This window comes from Ovis aries, chromosome 18, assembly GCF_016772045.2.
Source record: "Ovis aries strain OAR_USU_Benz2616 breed Rambouillet chromosome 18, ARS-UI_Ramb_v3.0, whole genome shotgun sequence".
NCBI lineage: Eukaryota > Metazoa > Chordata > Mammalia > Artiodactyla > Bovidae > Ovis > Ovis aries.
This window is the reverse complement of record NC_056071.1, coordinates 57,737,265-57,755,335: the sequence shown is the minus strand read 5'-3', so window position 1 is coordinate 57,755,335 and position 18,071 is coordinate 57,737,265. Positions and strand designations below refer to the sequence as shown.

Sequence of the window (18,071 nt, the reverse complement as noted above, 5' to 3'; positions counted from 1 at the left end):
TAAGGTCCTTTAGAAAATCATTTATCAGAAGTACTAACACTGCATGAATGTGGTTTACTAAGTAATAATTCAACATAAATTAAGATTACATGTTTCCAAACGAAAAAGAGCGGAAGCTGAGAATATAGGAAAAGTTTTATTCCAGTTGGTGGGAAAAGTCAATCCAATATTGTGACACTGATATGAGTACCACATGCTGTAATCTTTCTGTTGTTTTATTTTTCCCTATAGGATTGAAAAGATACTGAAACTCTGTAGAATTATTCTGGGTACTGGGAAAAGCAGAAAGTGGTTTTAGATAACTTCTGGTAAAAGATTGCATACTCTGAAGGTCAAGGTTCTTTAGCTGTAAATTAAAACAGTCCTCAGTGATTCAATACTGATGTGAAGGCAAAAGACATCACTAAAATAAATGCCAACACCCCCCCCACCCCCCGCCAAAAAAGATGACAAGAAATATTTAGTTAATTTCACTGAAGTCAAAAGAGAGGCATGGTTTAACTATAATCTGGGACAATGAAAAAGGTATTGAAGGTGCCCAACTGGTGTATTTTTTCCATTTTATTCTAGCTGAAGATGCTGTTTGAGTAGGTTAAGATTTGTGTTTTGCTGTTTTAAGTATTTTGTTAAAAACAAAGCAAAATAACAACAATAAAAGTTTAACCCTGTGACAAAGACTGTTAATCACAGTTAACAAAGCTCTCTGGTGAGGCGGAAAAGCTCTACTGCCTGGCAGTGTGTTATCCTAACTGCACCTTCAACTTTCTAGAAAATAGAGGCTTGCTTACTTTGAAACCACAACTATAAAATGGAGAATGAAACACTCACATTTTACCTCCCAAATATCTCTAATTCAGCTACACCTCACTCCCCTGAAGCCTAACCTCATCAAAGCCACCACATATTTTACACTATTGTGAACAAACACTTCAGTTGCGCTCTTCTCCATTTCCTACACTCGGGGAAATTAACTTTTAAAATGTGTATCTGGGGTGGCGGGAGGGAAGCTCAAGAGGGAGGGGACACATGTATAGTTATGGCTGATTCATGTTGCTGTATGGCAGAAACCAACACATCACTGCAGAACAATTATCCTTCAATTAAAAATGCTTAAAAAATCTGATCATATCACCTTTGATTTAAAAACGTTTCTACAGTTTCTATAAAGCAGTAAATCCTTAAATAATACACACATGCTTTTGCGTTCTGGTGCCATTTTTCTCTCTCTCATCTCTGGCTCTCTGTTTGGGTCAGCACTGGACTCTCAGATCCTCGAATGGGCCATACCTCTTTGCCTCTAGGTTTTGAGGTTATGCTGTTCCTTCTACCTGGACTGCTCCCTATCCTTTATGTGACTACCAGTATTCCAGTTTCCTGGTGTCTTTCGGTGGTCAATTCCCTCCTCCTCGTCTTTGCCCCCATCAACCACAGATTTCCTTTCTTTCCCTCTAGTTTTGCCTTTTCCAGAAGGTCACATAAGCGGAATTCTACAGGATGTAACCTTTGGTCTGGCTTCTTTCATGTGGCATAATTTTTTTGAGATTCAACAGTGTTGTTGCGTGTATCAGTAGTTCTTTCCCTTTTTATTGTTTCATACTATTTCATTCTCTGGATGAACCACAATCTGTTTCCTTATTCACCAACTGAGAGACATGTGGGTCCTTTCCAGTTTTTGGCTACTGTGAAGAAGGTTGCTATAAACATTCACAAAGAAGTTTTTAAGTGGACATTTGTTTTTCATTTCTTTTAGATAAACAGTTAGGAATGAGACTCCCAAGTTATGTGCAAAGCATATATTTAACCTTATAAGAAACTGCCATACTGTCTTCCAAAGTGGTTATTTGCATTCCCATCAGTAATGTATGAGAGTTCCATTAATAATTGTCCTGTATTCTCATAGACACAGGAGATGTCGGTTTGAGCTGTAGGTCGGGAAGAGCCCGTGAAGGAGGAAATGGCAACCTACTCTAGTGCTTTTGCCTGGAAAATTCTATGACCAGAGGAGTCTGGCAGGCTGCAGTCCACGTGGGCAGGCTGCAGTCCACACGGTCAGCCAGCAGTCGGATACTATGCGTTAGTCAGTTTGTTTAGCCACAAGGCTATTTTTTTTTTAGCCATTCTAGTAGGTATGCAGTGTAGTTTTAACCTGAATTTCTCTAAGGACTAATGATGTTGAGAATCTTTTTATGTTTTTTCTATCTGTATATTTCCACAGGTAACGCTTCTGTTCAAACATTTTGCCCATTTTTTTAGTTGCGTTGTATTCATTATTGAGTTGTAAGAATTCTTTATATATACTGCATGCAAATAATTTATCAGATATATATTTCAGAAACATCTTTCCCAGTATGTGCTTGTCTTTCATTTTCTTACCAATATCTTCCAAAGGGCAGAAATTTAAATGATCAATTTTTAAATTAGTCTAATTTATCAATTTAGAAGATTTCCTGGTTCATAGTTATTTTTTTCGTATCAAACAAACCTTGACTTAACCCAATGTTACAAAGATTTTCTCCCATGGTTTGTTCTAGAAATCTTACACTTTGAGGTTTATGTTTAAGTCAACGATATATTTGCATACCTCCTTCTCCTTACAGAAAACAGTACAATGGGAAAGACTAGAGATTTCTTTAAGAAAATTAGAGATACCAAGGGAACGTTTCAGGCAAAGATGGGCTCGATAAAGGACAGAAATGGTATGGACCTAACAGAAGCAGAAGGTATTAAAAGGTGGCAAGAATACACAGAAGACCTATACAAAAAAGATCTTCATGACCCAGATAATCACGATGGTGTGATCACTTACCTAGAGCCAGATATCCTGGATTGTGAAGTCAAGCAGGCCTTAGGAAGCATCACTACAAACAAAGCTAGGGGAGGTGATGGAATTCCAGTTGAGCTATTTCAACTCCTAAAAGATGATCCTGTGAAAGTGCTGCACTCAATATGCCAGCAAATTTGGAAAACTCAGCAGTGGCCACAGGACTGGAAAAGGTCAGTTTTCATTCCAATCCCAAAGAAAGGCAATGCCAAAGAATGCTCAAACTACTGCACAATTGTACTCATCTCACATGCTAGCAAAGTAATGCTCAAAATTCTCCAAGCCAGGCTTCAACAATACATGAACCATGAACTTCCTGATGTTCAAGCCGATTTTAGAAAAGGCAGAGGAACCAGAGATCAAATTGCCAACATCTGCTGGATCATCAAAAAAGCAAGAGTGCTCTAGAAAAATAGCGATTTCTGCTTAAGCCTTTGACTATATGGATCACAAGAAACTGTGGAAAATCCTGAAAGAGATGGGAATACCAGATCACCTGACCTGCCTCACGAGAAATCTGTATGCAGGTCAAGAAGCAACAGTTAGAACTGGACATGGAACAACTGACTGTTTTCAAATAGGAAAATGAGAATGTCAAGGCTGCATACTGTCATCCTGCTTATTTAACTTATATGCAGAGTACATCATGAGAAACGCTGGGCCAGATGAAGCACAAGCTGGAATCAAGATTGCTGGGAGAAATATCAATAACCTCAGATATGCAGATGACACCACTCTTATGGCAGAAAGTGAAGAACTAAAGAGCCTCTTGATGAAAATGAAAGAGGAGAGTGAAAAAGTTAGCTTAAATCTCAACATTCAGAAAACTAAGATCATGGCATCTGGTCCCATCACTTCATGGGAAATGGATGGAGAAACAGTGGAAACAGTGGCAGACTTTATTTTGGGGGGCACCAAAATCACTGCAGATGGTGACTGCAGCCATGAAATTAAAAAACGCTAACTCCTTGGAAGGAAAGTTATGACCAACCTAGATAGCATATTCAAAAGCAGAGACATTACTTTGCCAACAAAGGTCCATCTTGCCAAAGCTATGGTTTTTCGAGTATCGTGTATGGCTGTGAGAGTTGGACTATAAAGAAAGCTGAGTGCTGAAGAAGTAATGCTTTTGAACTCTTGTGTTGGAGAAGACTCTTGAGAGTCCCTTGGACTGCGAAAGGAGATCAAACCAGTCATTTCTAAAGGATATCAGTCCTGAATATTCATTGGAAGGACTGATGCTGAAGCTGAAGCTCCAATACTTTGGCCACCTGATGTGAAGAACTGACTCATTTGAAAAGACTCCGATACTGGGAAAGATTGAAGGCAGGAGGAGAAGGGGACGACAGAAGATGAAATGGTTGGATGGCATCACTGACTCAATGGACATGAGTTTGAGTAGGCTCCAGGAGTTGGTGATGGACCAGGAAGCCTGGCTTGCTGCAGTCCGTGGGGGCCGAAAGAGTAGGATATGACTGAGCGACTGAACTGAGCATGTGTTGTTGTTCAGTCGGCTAAATTGTGACTGACTCTTTGTGACCCCACGAACTGCAGCATGCCAGGCTTCCCTGTCTTTCTAGTATCTCCCAGGGAAGCCTGGTGTGCTGCAGTCCGTGGGGTCGCAAAGAGTCAGACACAACTGAGCGACTAAATTGAAATGAACATATGTCTATATATTGAAAACATTGAATTCACATCAGTACTTCCAATTCCAATCCAACCTGTCAAGCTTTCTTGCTTTTCCCCTTTCTGTATCTTAATCCCTTTCTCCAACAGTGAGAAATCTGGCTCCCCTCATCCTTTACATAGTATTCCTTTGGGAAGTCCCCTCGTACATGATAAGTCACCTGACTTTGCAGGACCCCCTACCTTCTTTGTTGGGCTCTGATCCTAACTCTGAACTGACTTCCTAGCTGAATATAGGGGTGCCTATATTCTCCTATGAAGGTGGAAAAGCAGGGGGGGATCAGTCAGGAGAGTGAGATGCACAGATGAGACAGAGACACAGAAAATTAACCACAGAATAAACACACAGAGAGTAACTTCTGGGTCCCTGAAAGCTTTCCAACTCCTGGATCTAGTCTTTTGTTAAGATGTAGCTGAATGCCTGCTCTGGGCTTTTGTGAGTTCCTGTGTCCTTCTGATAAATTCTTCCCCTTTTAAACTACTTCAGGTTGGTTTCTTTACATGCAAACAGAGAATCTTAAACAAAGCTATATTTATATCCTGGCTTGTTCTACAGAATATGAAACAAATTGTGGAAATAATCAGGGCAAAGGGAAAATAAAAAATTAGCCCACAGAAAATGCATACCACATGGTACTGTACCATTGCTTACCGTGGGCTGAAATATTAGCTCTGAGATTTCTAGTGATCCAAACAAAGTGCGAAACACTATCCCTTATAAGATTTTATGTCTCCAGATTTAAAACAAACCAGCAATTGGAGCATGAATAGGTAGACCAGTGGAACAAAACACAGAATCTAGAAGTGAACTCTTCAGCAAATGGCTGATAAATGGCAAACTCTGTAGCCATCTGGGAAAAATATTTTGATTCATACCTTGTCCCATATAGTCAATCAATTTTAAATGGATCAGTGTTCAATTACAAAAGACTGGAAGTCTAAATGTCCATCAATAAAGAACTGGTTAAATTATGTGCACATCCCTGCAATAAAATGTTATGGGGATTTGAAAAAAATAGCAATTCTGTATCTATTGCTATAGACCTATATTCTTGATATATTGTTAAAGAAAAGCAAGGTATAGTTAACGTGTATGGCATACTACCATTTTTGTAAATGAGGAACGTCTTGGCTTCTACTGTATAAAAAAATCATCTGGGACAATGTGCAAGAAACAGTGTTTACCTGTTTGGAGCATGGGGACGGGTGCAGGAGAGTCTTTTTACTCTATATCTTTTTATGCTTTCTAATGAATGAACCATATATCTAATACTCTTTTTTAAAGTTAAAAAAAAAAAAACCTGATGAAAATCAGACAAAGCTGGTGAAGGAGAAGCTCAGCTAGTCTTGACAGACTGAGAGGACAATAGGAGAGAATGAAAATTTTACCTGCCCACAAATTTCCACTATTAGTGAACCCCAGTGCCTATCCCCACCCAGAGATGTCATTCTTCTTACAAAGGATTATCTCCAAAAAGGCTTTACTTAGCAACCTGGGGAGGCCTTCTGCCTATAGTGCAATATAAATGCTTGACACATATAAGAAAAGCTATTTCTATGGAGACCTGACAGAGTGTTCTGACTACCTCCTAATTTTGCCCATGAACATTCTATGTTTTTCTGAAACATTTTGCCAACTGACGGTATATATAACGATCAAAATGTGAGCACTGTAGTACCAGCCCCGAAGCCAGATCCCCAGGGTTCAAATCTCAGTTGTTCACTTGTTAGCAGCTTACTTGCTAGAGGTTATGAATTTCTTTCCTCTGTTATTATAAAATGGAGGGCAAGCAACAGCCTCTGCTTTACAGGATCCACATGAAAATCAAAGTTTACAAGAGCCCGTCCAATACCAACATAATGCTAGCCACAAAAGACATTAAATACTTCCTAGAATTTAAAAAAAAAAACAATATTTATCCCAATATGTCAAAAACATTATCACTTTAACATGTAATGAATATAACAAATAATAGTGTGGTTTCACATTCTTCTTTGGTAAGGAACACATACATCTGATTTTCAGGTCTCCTATCTCTGTTAAGACTGTGCTGTGCTTAGTCGCTCAGCCGTGTTTGACTCTTTGTGACCCCATGGACTGTATGTAACCTGCCAGGCCGCTCTGTCTACGGGGATTCTCTAGGCAAGAATACTAGCGGGGTTGCCATGCCCTCCTCCAGGGAAATCTTCCCAATTCAGAGATCGAACCCTGGTCTCCCAAATTGCAGGCAGATTCCTTACCGTCTGAGCCACCAGGGAGACCCCAACACTAGCCGGATTTTAAATGTTCGACGGCCCCCTTTGCATCAGCGCAGCCCTAGACAAGTCTAGCACGATGTAGGTGCTATGCGCTCTTAGCCGAAGCTTGGTTGCGGTTATGCTACCTCTTTTGGGGTAAACCAGTCTATCAGGTGAGCAGTCTGGAAGACATGCATATGTTTGGAATAAACTAATGCGATTTTCTTTTAGCCAGTCACTTACTGGCCCTCCATATTAATTCACAGCTACAAGATAAGGTGCAAGGTTCCGATCTATGCAAATAGACTATTCACAGAAGTGGGGCCGCTGCCCTAATCTCATTTTCTGATCATCCTAGTTCCGGGTTGGGGGAAGGATGCGGGGTTAATTGTCTCCCCTAATGCGGAGGGCCCTGGACCACTAACCCTGGGGAAATGCAGGCGAGTGGGACGGTCCTTTAAAAAGGGGATGGGGCGGTGAAAAAGAGCGCCGAGCTCTCGGGAGAACAATTAACGGCCACGGCAAAGGGCCACGTTTAGGGGGCGGTCGGTGCCAGAAGGGGCAACCATGAAGGCGGACGAATTCCGAGCGCCAGCAGAATTCTCGCCGAGCCAAGCGAGCGTCCGCAGGCCGGGCGCGCGGACACCCGGCGGGCGGCGAAGGTTCCCGGCCCCCGCGCGGGCCCGCGGAACGTCCGCGTCCAGCCCCGGCTCCTCTGGGCCGCAAACACCGCCAGGGGCCTCTGCCGCTCGCGTCCACTGTCTCCCGGCTCCTGAATGGCTGGGGGGCCGGGATTAACCTTTCACCGCCGCGCGCTGTCCAATCACAGGCTCTCTCTCATGCCGGCGCGGCGCGAGGGGGAGCGCGGGGGCGCGGGCGCCGGGGAGATTCTCCAAGCCGCCGTGCGCCGTTGCCGCGGGGCCGTGCGCGGGCCTCGAGCGAGCCGGGCGCTGCGCAGTCTCCGCAGGCGCCGGCGGGAGGGGTCGAGGCGGAGGCGCGGCGCGGCGCGGGCTGCTCCAGGCCCCAGGTTGGATGGAGTGACCTGACAGCGGGGACGAGGCGACGGCGAGCGGGAGGACATGGCGGCGGCGGCGGCGGCGCCGGGCGGCACCGGGAGGCCTGGGCTGTGACGCGCGCGCCGGAGCGGGGGTCCGATGGTTCTCGAAGGCCCGCGGCGCCCCGTGCTGCAGGTGAGGCGGGCTTCCCCGGCCGCGGAGCCGCTTTTGTGTCCCGGGAGTGGGGGGCGGAGCGAGGGAGCGGCTCCGCGCGCCGCCGAGGCCCGCGTGGGCTCCGGACTCAGGTGGGGAGACCGGCGCGGGGCAGATGGCGCGGCCTCCTCGCTCGGTCCTGGGCGGGGCGGGCACCCGCGCCGCCGGGCTCGGCGCAGCCCCGACTCGCTGGCGCGCGTCCTGACTCGGCGCTCCCGGGGACTTTGTGCGCGGGGTCGCCTGGGCACCCGGTGGGCACGCGGGCGCCTCCGCACCCGGAGTGGAGCGCGCGGGGGAGTCCTCGCCGCTCGCCCACCCACCCCCGGCCCGCGGATAGCTGGGCTTTGACAGGTCCGGCTGCGCGCACCAGGGTGGCGCGGGGTCCGCCGCCGCCGCCGCGTCTCGGGAGCATCCCCGGGAGGCTGCGCGGTGGCTGGCGCTGGCCTCCTGGGTGGACACCTTCGAGGGGCCCGGGAGGGAAGGCAGGCCGGGCCCTCCTGCGCTGGCAGGAAAGCACGAGCCTTCGGGGGCGCGCCCGGGCGAGGATTGTTCGTGTTTATTGGCAGGTGACCAGCTCTCTGGGTCCCCAGGGGGCGGGTGGCCGAGGCCATCTTTTCGCCCCTCCTCTCCGATTTTTTTTTTTTTTTTTTGGTGCCAGCACGCCCCTGGATCCCTGCAAAGCGAGGCTTTCGCAAAGGGTTTTTCAATCCTTGGCAAATCAGTGTAATGTTTTAAGTTAGCACTGCAGATTTTTGGCGGGGGGGGGGGGGGGGGGGGGGGGGTAGACTTTCCAGAAAAGCTGAGTTCCTCCAGGGCTTTGCCCGCAGTGTAGAGCTAGCAGGCCACTTAATGTGGCTTTTTAATGGCCTGAAGATGTGCAAAGACAGATGAGCGGGGAGTATTTACTGTAGAGTGTTCAGTCCATGCTTTTGTGGAGAAAGTCATGCTTACAGGGACACCTCATTTACAGATGATCAGTCTTAAGTATTGAGGTGACTATCATGATTTACAAATGTTCAGGTGGTGAAAGAGTTTTAATTTGAAGTCTTTGCTTGTTTGGTGCTTTGGATTTTGCTGCTGCTGCTGCTTAGTCGCCTCAGTCGTGTCCAACTCTTGTGCTGTGGATTGTAGCCTGTCAGGCTTCTCTCTCTGTCCGTGGGATTCTCCAGGCAAGAATACTGGAGCGGGTTGCCATGCCCTCCTCCAGGGCGTCTTCCCAACCCAGGGATCGAACCCGGATCTCCTGCATTGCAGGCAGAGTCTTTATCTCTGAGCCACCAGGGAAGCCCCTTGAATTTTTCTGGATCTTCACAATCCTGATGTTCAGTTCGTTTCCTGTTGCTTGGTTTTCAAGTGCAGCAGACTCAGTGAATGGAAAAGGGCACAGATTAGGAATTAAGTAACTCGGGGGGGGGGGAATATATATATATATATATAATGTGTGTTAGTAAAGGTCAACTACATTGAAAATATATTGGTATTAACATGAAATTTTCTAAATACCCATTTTAGCCAAGGACTCCAGTAATTTATTAGAGGATGGATGATGGTACAAGGTTCTGAATAAGGGTGCTAGTGAATAGTAATTTTAGTATTAATATCTTTGGGAACTAGGTGGGCATAATCAGTTTATTTTGCAAAACTTTGTTAGTAGCTCTCTGTGGCAAATCATATTACATGTAATATATGCTGTATATACTTACATATAGTTTTTCAAATTTTCATTGTGGGACATAGTTTGTAATACTGTAGATTAGAAACACTACGAAGAGTGCTTTTAACATGATTGCTGTGAACATTGATTCAGAGCATCAAAATGCTGTTTTAAGAAACGATGTACACATTTAATTTGGGGAGAAAAGACCTTCATTTCCTACAATTATTGTAATAAGGGTTTGCTTTACCTTTTATGCTGTCATCTCATCATTAAAGGTTAAGTTCTGTCTACTGTGTTATACCTGTGGCACTGTGAATGAGTTGTAAAGTGTGGTGGTTTTGCCATTTCTGAATTTTATTGGCTTGGTTTTAGAAAACATTTTATTTTAATGTGGCTCAAATGATTCTTATTTGATAGTGATTTCGTGGCAGTATATATAGTGGGTTGTACTTTTAGTGTAGTGCTACCTTTGAGGAAGGGTGACTTTTTGACATTGAGAGATTTATACCCTGCCACTGTCTGACGTATGAGATGCTGGTTTCGTTTGAGAAAGTAGGTATTTCTTTGACATTCTCTCACTTGTGACCTTAGCATCCTGTGGTCATTGCTTGTGGCTAAAGAGTAAAGGGAAACATTTATTAATAAGAAGTTCCTGGTAATATATGCCAAGATATTTCAGGTTTTTTAATCTCTGTTTTTATTTAATCCTCACTGTGACCCTGAGACAGATTTCATATTGTCTTACTGTGTGTACATGCAAGGAAGCTAAGTCTCAGAGAGCTGTGGATCTAGAAGGGACTGAGTCATGGCTTGATTTCTAAATCTTTGCATGTGGGCTCTTTTCCCAACATTACGTTGCTGTTCCAAGCGAATTTTAGGGGAACAACCTGCATAAGTTGCAGGTAAGCCCTTAATTAGTACTTGTTAGAAGAATGAAACTCTTGTCTTAAATGTTCAGGAGGCCTTTGGTTATCTGAATAAGATTCTTTCCCCCCCCTTTTTTTTTGTCGTAAAATACAGCAAAACATACCGTTTTAACCGTTTTTGATTGTACAGTTCTGTGGCGTTAGGTACATTCACATTGTTTTGCTCCCATCCCCACTGTCCATCTCCAGAACTTTCTCATCTTCCTCAACTGAAACTCTGTACCCATTAAACACTAACTCCCCATTCCACCCTCCTCCTAGGCCCAGGCAACCACCATTTTCTGTTCTGTCTCTGTGAATCTCCTGCTCACGGATATGTGGGTATGTGTCTGCTTATCCATTAATCCCCCCATGGACTCTTGGGTTGTTTGTATCTTTTGGCCTTGTGAGCGATGCTCCTATGAACAAATAGCAAAAATAACAAAACATATTTGTACAAAGGTGAACAAATAACTGTTGGAACCCTAGCTTCTACTTCTTTGGAGTATCTCCCCAGAAGCGGTCCAGTTGTTTCTTGATCATCAGCACGTTTGACTCAGAACTTACTGCTGAATTTTCTAAGTGTTGTTCAGGTGGTTGTACTGTATTAAGTGAAGTTGCTCAGTTGTGTCCAACCCTTAGCGACCCCATGAACTGCAGCCTACCAGGCTCCTCTGTCCATGGGATTTTCCAGGCAAGAGTACTGGAGTGGGGTGCCATTGCCTTCTCCGGTATTACAAATAGGAACTGTTTGTTAATAGAAGACTTTAATTTTCTTGAAACCCAGGATTTACTTATTTTTATGATCTCAGTTCCTACCAGCGTTTGGCAAGTAACTGCATTCATTCATTTGGTCCATCATGGAGCTCTGTTGGATGGCAAAGGAAGGTACCGCTCAGGTTCGTGTTTAACTTGCGTAAATATTAAGTTGGGGCTGAGTGACTTGTCCTTGTGCTCTGCATTGTGGATATTCCAGCGTTCAGCTCATTTTCAAAGCCCAATGGGTGTATGTGCTTTATTATTTATCTACTTTGAGAAAGGATTTGAGGTGGTCTTATAATAGATGTTTGAGAGAACAGTGACAGTAATGGTGACGGTTGAAGGAGGGGTAGAGTGTGGAGGGAGCTGGAGAGAATTAGAAGAGAAGCTTAGGACAAGGATAATTAGCGTCTGCATGTTACTAAAGGTTTTTGTTTTTTAAATATTAATCAAAGAAGAAGAGGAAGGAGGACTAATTGTAGTTGATATTGATTAATGAAAGGAAGTATACCAGTTAAGCAGGAAAAAGCAGACTTTTCTCTTGTATGATGAATACGCATCTGAATTCTTATGTACAATGACATTAACAATATGTGGAGAAAACATTTTACATTTTACAAATGATGGAGAAATATTTCTCACATGCCATTTTAGAGAAACTGGATATAGGCCTCAGGCATAATGGAAAGCTTTAGTAACGTAGATATAGACATTCTGGTGATTTGATTCACTAGAGTTTAGTTAATTTATCTTTCAGATGATACCCTCGTATGTCGGTTGTGTCATTCAGGCTTTTGACAGATGCTGAATAATAATTCATTCACAAATGTACTCTTTTCCAGATCATATAGGCAGTCAGGATTTTCAGGATTCTCTCTGCCAGTCTTTGGGGATGTGTGTCGGTCTAAAAAGTAGGATTGCTTGTATGGAGGTATATACTCTGTGAATGAATACAGAGAGAAAAGCCTTATTTTTGAGGTCCAGTTGATGAAATTGAAATTTTCAGTCATGTAAGAAGGTCTTTGTTAAAAAAATTTTGAGTATTGGTGGTTCTTTTTAAGTATTCAAGGCTGCTATCCATTTTAAGTAGGTGACTAAGAAGATGCCCCAAGAAAACTTGTGTAAGGATCTCAGTAAGAGTTACTAGATTCAAGACATGGAAGACTTGAATTTTGGCCTTAGTATTCTGATTTTTGAAGCTCATGGTAACATTAAGTATCATGCTCTGTTAAATGTACTATCCTTTCAAACAAATAGCATTCTAAGGATAGTAAGGGTAGAACAGAACGTGCTGACATAAACAAGGTGCTCAGATTTGCTGAGTGAATAAATTAGTTTATTTTATATTAGTTTTTAAAAGACTTAGAAGCTAACAGTTCTGTGTAAAGTAATATTGCTTACATCAGTACTGTTCTGATTTTGGACAGATTATGCTGCCTGGTTCTTCAAGTGGGGACACATGATTAGGTGTATGGAAGCATTATGGACAGAGAGAATTAAGAATTTCATAGAAGAAAATTGCTATTAAATTGGGAGTTTTCCTGGCGGTGTAGGCTTTCTTACTGCTGAAGCTGGCTAACCCTGAAAGTTGTCGTGGTGGTTCTTTTTTAGGTGACAGCTCAATGTGTGCAATAAAGTAGGAATTTAGAAAACACATTTGGAAATTCTCTTGGAGATTAGAACATGTCAGCGAACCAGAATTTTAAAATAAAGTGTTTAAAGAGCTCAGATAATGAGAGAAGGATCTCAGTTTAAGAGCTGATCTTTGACATGATGTAGAAAGGTTCTTTGGTTAAGGAGTTAGGTCAGTAATCCTGTTTGAAGGGAAAGAGAAAGGCAGTGGCAGAGACTTTTGAGAGGGTAAGTTTAACATGATGAGCCAGAGCTTTAAATGGTGTCCCCTCATGCCTGTCCCGCTGCTTGGCCGTCACTCAAGAGTAGCTCCTATTAGTTGTATCTTCAGCTATTTTCCTTTTGCAAAATTAAATCTATTAATATTTTATCGAAGCATTATAAGAATGTTTAAGAGCAAGTCTTTGGTATCAGAGGGGTTCAAATTCTGCTTCCTTCAGTTTATCCTTGAGGAGCACAGGGTGTCTGGTGGTCTTTCTGAGTCAGCTCTCTCATCTGAAATCCGGTCTTGATAGTAGTACATACTTCTTGAGGTTGTAAGGAAAAATTGAGTGTCTTAAACTTAAACTAGCCCAGTTCTAGCCCACGATCAGCATTTCATAAAATTTAGCTGATATTGCTTCAAATATGTACATTAGAGGAAATATTTTCTTAATGTGATTTGATTATGTTGTGATTTCTCCCCAAATATTTGAATGTTGAGGTGTATGTTTAGTTTTATAATGGAAGATGAAAAAGAAAAAGGGCTTGAGAGCAGTATTTCACAACTAAGGCTTCTATGTGAGGGCTTCCCTTGTGGCTCAGCTAGTAAAGAATCCGCCTGCAATGTGGGAGACCTAGGTTTGATCCCTGGGTTGGAAAGATCCCCTGGAGGAGGGAAAGGCTACCCACTCCAGTACTCTGGCCTGGAGAACTCCATGGATTGTAGTTCGTGGGGTCCCAAAGGGTTGGATATGACTGAGTGGCTTTCACTTCACTTCATTCTATGTAAGGCTTGTCTGTAGTGCATCAGATGGTTCAGCTTAGTTGGGTCCCTGTAGTAGTGATACCAAGCATAATAGAGCCTTAAATATTGCTAACTTTCCTATATAACCATCATTGCTCTATTGTGTATGAGTAAGCGCATTATCCTTGAATCTATATTTTGAAGCAGCATAAACTTTTTATATATGTCATATGTACTTGATGTAGCCCTGTGGGTCTTATTCTTTGGAGATTCCTGATTTGACAAAAGATATGAATCTTATCCTCAGGAAAAAAGTACACGTGCATATTCAGAATTTTATATACATTTATAGGAGGTACAGGGACCCCTGTGGGACCCCGTCCATGGATGCCAATTTAGACTATATCTACACAAAGAGAAGTAATTGGTTAACCAAGGAACAACACAATTCCAGAAAACTGAGGCAGACATGATCAGTGGAATGAATGACCAGTGTAAAATAATGAGTGGTTAGGAAACCTGTGTTCTAGTTTGGCTTTACTTCTAAATAACTAGATGTGTCTTTAAGGGCAGGTCGCCCTGGCCTTTCTATACTTAGTTTTGGTTTTCTCGCTTTTAAACTGAGAACATTTGTAAGCCTCCAGAGTCTTGTGGTTGGTAATCTCTGAAGCACTCATGTAATTCAGAGACTTCTCCGTTTCAAGCTGAATCTAGGTCAAATGTGAGACCTGGAAAAGAGAGGCTGTATTTGTTAAGCATGGAGGTCGTATATAGCGACCGTAAGAAAGTAGTGGTGGAATCATGAGATGTTCTGAGCGGGAAACTGAAGGTGAAAACCTCGGGAAGTAAAGCTTGGAAAGTAGATCAGTTCGGATATTGCCTTCAGTTCAGTCGCTCAGTCGTGTCCGACTCTTTGTGACCCCATGAATCGCAGCATGCCAGGCCTCCCTGTCCATCACCATCTCCTGGAGTTCACTCAGACTCACATCCATCGAGTCAGTGATGCCATCCAGCCATCTCATCCTCGGTCGTCCCCTTCTCCTCCTGCCCCCAATCCCTCCCAGCATCACAGTCTTTTCCAGTGAGTCAACTCTTCACATGAGGTGGCCAAAGTACTGGAGTTTCAGCTTTAGCATCATTCCTTCCAGAGAAATCCCAGGGCTGATCTCCTTCAGAATGGACTGGTTGGATCTCCTTGCAGTCCAAGGGACTCTCAAGAGTCTTCTCCAACACCACACTTCAAAAGCATCAATTCTTTGGCGCTCAGCCTTCTTCACAGTCCAACTCTCACATCCATACATGACTACTGGGAAAACCACAGGATGGCAAAATCTTTCAGAGAGAATTGAGTCTTTTCATCTTTTGTCTCTGCGTCTAGTACAGCTTTGTTGTTATTCTGTCGCTCAGTCGTGTCCGACTCTTTGCGACCCCATAGACTGCAGCCCACCAGGCTTCCCTGTCCTACACCATCTCCCGGAGCTTGCTCAAACTCATATCCATGATTTGGTGATGCCATCCACTTATCTCATCCTCTGTCACCCCCTTCTCCTCCTGCCAGCATTCTTGCCATGAACTGTATGAGAGGTACAGCTTCGTAAATGATTATTAATGAATGAGAATCTGATAGGAGCTGTTTAACTTTTGATCTGATCCTTATGATGAAGAGCAAGTAGCCCACTGAGAGGCCTCTGATACTATGAATGAGGAAAAGTATTTGATAGGCACCCTTGTATTTTAATTTTAAAAGCTTATTAAATTTTGTATATAACACAATACTGGGATTACCTGCCTTTGTCCATAGACTTGTATATTGTATAGCTGAACATTAAAAAGAAAAAAAAACCCTAATTAAAAAACCTTTATAAGTACCTCTCACATATAATAAACTCAAGTAATTTATGTTAGATCAAACATAATTTTGGTGTTTGGAGGAAAATACATAATTTTGTTGATCTATGAACAAATAACAGAACAAACTAAATTAGACATTTAAATGCATTGTGTATATTCTACTGGAGTTTAGACAAGCTATAATTTCCAAATGCTATTAGTACTTAAAAGATTAATTCTTTATTGCTTATGTAATATATGGACTTCAGTTTCCAACTCTTCTTCAGTAAAATATATGAAATGAAGCATTGTTAGAGGGTGCTTTCTTTTGGGGATAATTTGTTAAAAAATAGTTTTCATTGACATATGACATAGTTGTGAGGAAGAATACTATTATTATTTATAATCAGTCTTTATAAATCTCTACCTTTTTTGTTGCTGAACATTAGGAGAATTCGGGGAAGCTTTTTGCATATGAGTTGGGTGCATATTTTGGCCCGGAGTAGGGAAATAAATAATTTTCCTAAGGCCTCTTTAGCACCGACACACTTAAACATATATATGCATGTGTGAAATCTGTCTTGCCTTAGCAGCAAATGCTCTGGCAAAATGCTTACCTGTGTTGTCTATACTGAGTGGTGAAAAAGTTACATAGTACATAGTTACATAGTTACAAAGTCACAAAGTTACATAGTTACATAGTACATTGCGTAGTATATTCTATAATATTAATTTATCTAATTATTTCACTATGTCTGAACCCCCTTTATGTTAATCATCTGTCTTAAAGTAGCACTTATTTATTCCACTGGAGAAAGAAGTCATTAGGTAGCGTTTGTATCAAGGAGTTTAGTCTTCAGCTAAATGTGATAAAGATACTGAAAAAAAAATGGAGAGATACAGTCTGTTAGTGTGTATTTATTGAGTACCTATGTTCCTAGACTCAAAGGCCAGGAGAACTATCCATCAACAGGGCTGATTTAAGTTGCTACAGCTTCACAATACAGGATTGGGAACTCATGTACACCTGTGGCGGATTCATGTCAATGTATGGCAAAACCAATACAGTATTGGTTTTTACAGTATATTGTAAAATATAAATAAATAAATAAATAAATAAAAAACCCACAATGTTTACTTATCTGTGTTTGTGCAGATTCAGTTAAAATATTCATTGGGCATCTGTTAATCTTAAATTGGGTCCATTCTTTTTCAACCCCCTGGAGAGATCAAAAGGAACATATCCACATAGATATTTTGATTGGTAAGTCAGTGTAAACTGACACTTCCTTTGAGACCATGGTGTTTGTATATTGTGGAAATAAAAGTTGGGAGTCAACCAAATTCTAAGTAGAATCCCACCTCTCCTATTTATTAGTCAAATGGTCTTGGGCAAGTTATTTCAAATCCTTGTAAAGTGGAGTTAATGCTTGCTTCGTGTTGCTTTGTGGATTAGACCAAATGATAGACTGTAAATGCTTAATAAAAGTCATTTTTCTCATTTTCCTTCTTTGCTCTGATACTATACTTAACCATGGTAAATGAAGAATTTTTTACACATTGTATTGAGGATTGTTTACTTCTCCTTTAAAATTAACTTTAAATGAAATCACTTTCAGTTGATACACAGGAAAGCACATAAATCACAAGGACACACAAAGTGAACACACTTGTAACCAGTGCCCAGAAGGAACACGTATGCCCCGTATCTTATAAGGTTTTCTAAATGCCCCCTCTCAGGCACTTCCCTCTCCCCTCACCAGCCTCTTCCAAAAAAGAGCAGACATCATCCCGACTTAATTACTTTTCCTTATTTTTAACTTTCTATCATGGAAATTTTTATCAGTTTTTTTTTTAACTTAAGACTTTAAATGCGTGAGTCTCAGAGGGAGAGGGAGAGGGTGGGATGATTTGGGAGAATGGCATTCTAACATGTATACTATCATGTAAGAATTGAATCGCCAGTCTAAGTCTGACGCAGGATACAGCATGCTTGGGGCTGGTGCCTGGGGATGACCCAGAGAGATGTTATGGGGAGGGAAGTGGGAGGGGGGTTCATGTTTGGGAACGCATGTAAGAATTAAAGATTTTAAAATTAAAAAAATAAAAAACTAAAAAAAAAAATGTGTGAGTCATTCTCTGTTGCATCATCAAGTTACAGCCTTTAATCACGTGATACGTCAGTATTTACTTGTCTTTTATATTGTTTTTAAATTTAATTAATTTATGGCTGTGCTGGGTCCTCATTGCTGCGTGGGCTGCTCTCTAGTTAATGTGTGTGGGCTTCTCGTCGTGGTGGCCGTCATTTATTCAAGAAGGTTGTGCTTATGCCTGGAACTTGGACTGGTTCTGGATATAGGGATTATATGTTTTACATTTCCTAAGGCCT

General features: G+C 42.2%; 1 protein-coding gene across 9 annotated transcripts in view; it reads left to right on the top strand.

Annotated features, from left to right (window-relative positions):
* Positions 1-7,096: 7,096 nt before the first annotated feature.
* Positions 7,097-18,071, top strand: part of DICER1 (dicer 1, ribonuclease III) — a 73,637-nt gene continuing 62,662 nt past the window's right edge. For 7 of the 9 annotated variants that reach the window (XM_027957367.3, XM_042235440.2, XM_027957364.3 and 4 more), the window contains exon 1: positions 7,618-7,935. The gene's annotated coding sequence lies outside the window, so the exon portion shown is untranslated. Of the gene's footprint in view, positions 7,186-7,617; positions 7,936-18,071 lie in introns of those variants that run through there. The other 2 variants (XM_060401914.1, XM_060401915.1) reach the window with 1 other exon arrangement.